The following is a 3,942-nucleotide window of genomic DNA, read 5'->3' on the forward strand; positions in this document are numbered from 1 at the left end:
AAGAAAATAGAAGAAAAAGTTGACACTATTCATTACAACTGACACTATCCATGTATTTTATGAATTTTAGTAAAGTTCTTGAAATGTCCACTTCAAGCACTCGAAAACAGGAATGCTAGAAAATTCAAATGTTATCAGCTCAGACAAACAATCATTTTTTTCGACCTGCTGGAGAAAATGTTGGTTCTGTGTCTGCATATCTTCATATGCTTGACCAATTGTTTGTATGTACAAAGATTAAAATGTTGAGTAGCTAATTCGGCTTCATAATGAACAACATGTAGAACTTTTAAGGACCATCTGGACCTCAATTTCAGAAATATAAGCGTCTGCTTCCCCATCTTTTATTTTTATGGCCTCCTTAAGCTCCAACACTTGTTTGCAACAACAAATGCTAATTAACACACACACACACACACACACACACACACACACACACACACACACACAAAATGCAGCATAGACTTCTAAAGCATCTATTGCAAACAACATGATTTAAGACGAACAGAAATCACTCAAACATGTATTCTCAAAAGAGTGAAGGCATTATTTGTTGCATATTCATCAGTGCAAATATAAAAAAATTATTTTCTGTAAAACCATGCAATTTAAGCTACGAGCACATGAATTAATTGGTAACGGCCCATTTGGATGCCCTCGCCAATCCAAATTTATTTCTCTATTCTGGAAGACTGTTCCACTACTTTAGTAGAAGCAATCTGCTCGCATTTTGTGGTGCTTGGGAAATGGAAAGTGCAGCAACCAGATTCCTGTTTCCCTGCTTCATATGCCATAAATCACAAGTAAGATGAGTTGTTTCTTATCTCAATTACGATTTGGATGGATGGAAGCGCATGATCATTTGCATTCTCTCAAATGCACCCTAAAGCAACAATTACATGCAAGACAATTGGATGCAATATTGTTGAAGAACTAATATAAAAAAAAAATCTCAAGGAAAATCAGCTTAGTGTAGTGATGATGTGGTCATAAAGAATGATGATAGTTCTATAGTATCTGATAGGATCAAGACTCCATTGTAAAAAGTCAGAAATAATTGCACATAACAGTAAATTTACCTTATTGTAACCTCCATATACACATATAAGTACTAAGTAAATACATATACAAAGCTAACCTCTCAGAAGCATCTAATTTTTCCCTTAAATCAACAATTTCAGCTTCAGCGACAAAAAGTCTTTATTGGCAGGCTGCCTCAGCTTCATTCACAGCCTTCACTCACAACTCCAGACAATGTTCATCCAAAGCACTTTTCAAGATTTCAGCTTGCACCTGAGCTCTAGGTTCTAATTCCTTGACTTCTATCACATCTCTGGAATTCATAGTAGAAAGCCTATAACATTAGAATGCATTATATAACCATACACAATATCAGGAAAATTGTACAACTTAAAAACATATCTATAATGAAACCAATCATGCAAAAAGAGGTGTAAAGAAAAATGCATTTTCAGTCCAATGAACTTATCAGATCTTGAATTCTGAAAGTTTACACTCCTGTTCCTTCTTAATTTGCCAATTCAGACAATAACAGAAGTGCAGAGGCGATATAAGTTATGAAGTAGAGAAATAAGAATACCATACATGTATTTTGGAATTTGCAACAAAATAAAAGGTGATAAGAAAAAAGAAGTCTAAATTACTATGTACTCACCTTCATTTCCCAAGCAAAGGACCTTGAGCCATTTCATCAAATAGTTAGCATGCATGAAATCTGAAAGAGGGAAAAAGAGACACAAATAGTTAGTAGGCATCTTTTTAGATATTACAGATCCTATGTAATGTGCTGTTGGATGCATTTTAAAATGAATTGAAATAATTTGTTGAATAAAGTGAAAACCAAATTGCAAGTAACTTTCTTAGCATTCGTATTAAGGAATTGAGTTACAAATTACTACCACATTATTTCAAATCTGACTTCAATGAAACACAACTACTATTTGTGGCTACTTATAATGAATACTAAAAAGCATAAACAACATAATTCGGACATTAAAAAACATTTTAAAAAAATCACTCCATCTAGCAGTCATATTTTCTATGGAAACACAGATTGGATTACCTGCATGCAATGAAACCATCGTGGCAACCTGCAGCTTGCTCAAAGTTCCGATGCATATATCCACATCATTCTCAATTAAACTACTCTGCCACTCCACCACCATGGTTGCCACAAACTAGTGTCCCAAGGGCCTGAAGAAACTTCAGGTAAATGTTAGTGCATCAGATCAATCATTGTTTTGTATGACACAATCATGCAGCTCTAATTGGAATTAGAAGCTACACTTACATCATCAATGACCAATAAAAATCCATGCTTCTTCCGAAGCTCCACAAGTTCAATCACAGGTGCAAAATCTCCATCCATACTAAACAAGCTACAAAATAAGATAAACCATAGTTGCTTATGTAACAAAAATACAATATACCCCTTCAAAGATGTATTTTATGAGCTAGGAACTTCCATACCATCCTCAGGTCCTTCGTACAAATGTAGCCCATGTTTTGGTCATCCAGACCATAGATCTTATGGCCTAGTGGATGGACCATGGCTCAAAATCTCCCTTATAATACAATTCCATTGGTCACCTGCGAAGACAATTAAGAAAACAAGTGCAGTAACAGTCCACATTCAACTGAGAAAATGTCAATGATTGAAAAGCCAGCTTTCTGTTGCCGCTCAGTAAGATGAATACCATCAATGATTGATGCATGTTTCAGAGCATCTGAAAATATGGCTACCTTCTAGTAGCTAAAAGAGAGCTAACACTTCCTAGTGTTACCATTAAAGCCATATTGGTAAGTTTTTTTTTAGTAATAGTCCATTCTCCATCAAGAGTCAAGATCATGGTCCACTTGAGAAACCATCTCCCTAGTTTTAGAACACTTCTTAAGGAAATTGTGCATAAACAGAAATTATACATAACTCAATATGCATAGAACAATAAATTATAATAATGGTGTCTCTGAAAGAAAAAACAAGAAACTATTAACCTTCAAACCACAAGGTGATATGGCAAATGTTGGCGCCGATCGGTGGAGGTGGCGGCACTGGTGGAGTATAGAGGTTACAATAGTGGATTACTGGGGCGGTGGCTGTGGATGAAGGTTGTGGTCATGAGGGTTGAAGCCAATGAAAAATCCTCTGCACCGAACCAACTCGACCCAAATACACATAATTATTCCTGAAACAAACCCAATTTCAAGTTGGGTTTGCATTTTCTAACCCCGAATGTGAGCCAAGGGCCTTGGCACCTATCCTAAACTTGATTTGGGTCAATTAGTTTTTGGGTTGACTACACCCAAGTAGCAGCCACAACAGGGATGACTGATATACGACTACAATAACCACAACACAATGAAGTTGCTTACCTCTACAAACTTGCTGCTAACACTCGAATCGCCCCCATTGATGGAATCACCGTCAACACCGATGCTTTCCCTCCTGCGTAGAAGAGAGAGGGAAAGATCAAAAATGGGAAATGGGAAATAAAAATCCTAACCCTAGAATAAGAAAAGGGGATGATCAGAAATTTAGAAGGAGAGAAAAGGGGGAAAGAAATGGGAACAAGAGAGGGCACTTGAAAGGAGAAATTTTGGAAAAATCAGAGAGAGAGAGAGAGAGAGAGAGAGAGAGAGAGAGAGAGAGAGAGAGGTGGAGGTGTGGCTAGGGCGTGGGGGTGAGGTGGAGGCATGAGAGGGATGTTTGAGAGAGAGGGAATGAAAAAGAAAGACCCGCGTTAATGAAATAGAAAGGACCCGCGCAACCTTTTTTTTTTTGGTAGATTTAGAAGGCGAAAATGAGGTGGGAGGGCGTCGTTGCCTCGATGTGGCGAGAGCCATGAGAGAGAGAGAGAGAGAGTGAGTGAGGGAGCCTGGGAGATGAAGAGAGGGAGAAAAGGGTAGACGCGTGTGGGAGAT

General features: G+C 37.6%; 1 long non-coding RNA gene across 1 annotated transcript; it reads right to left on the reverse strand.

Annotated features, from left to right (window-relative positions):
* Positions 1 to 1,589: 1,589 nt before the first annotated feature.
* On the reverse strand, positions 1,590 to 3,291 carry LOC131254034 (uncharacterized). The gene is made up of 4 exons (XR_009175447.1): positions 2,491 to 3,291; positions 2,312 to 2,399; positions 2,084 to 2,223; positions 1,590 to 1,735 (listed from the first exon to the last, which is right to left on the reverse strand). It is a non-coding gene; the product is annotated as an uncharacterized LOC131254034 (long non-coding RNA).
* Between the last annotated feature and the right edge of the window lie 651 nt (positions 3,292 to 3,942).

The sequence above is a fragment of the Magnolia sinica genome, chromosome 8 (genome assembly GCF_029962835.1).
Source record: "Magnolia sinica isolate HGM2019 chromosome 8, MsV1, whole genome shotgun sequence".
NCBI lineage: Eukaryota > Viridiplantae > Streptophyta > Magnoliopsida > Magnoliales > Magnoliaceae > Magnolia > Magnolia sinica.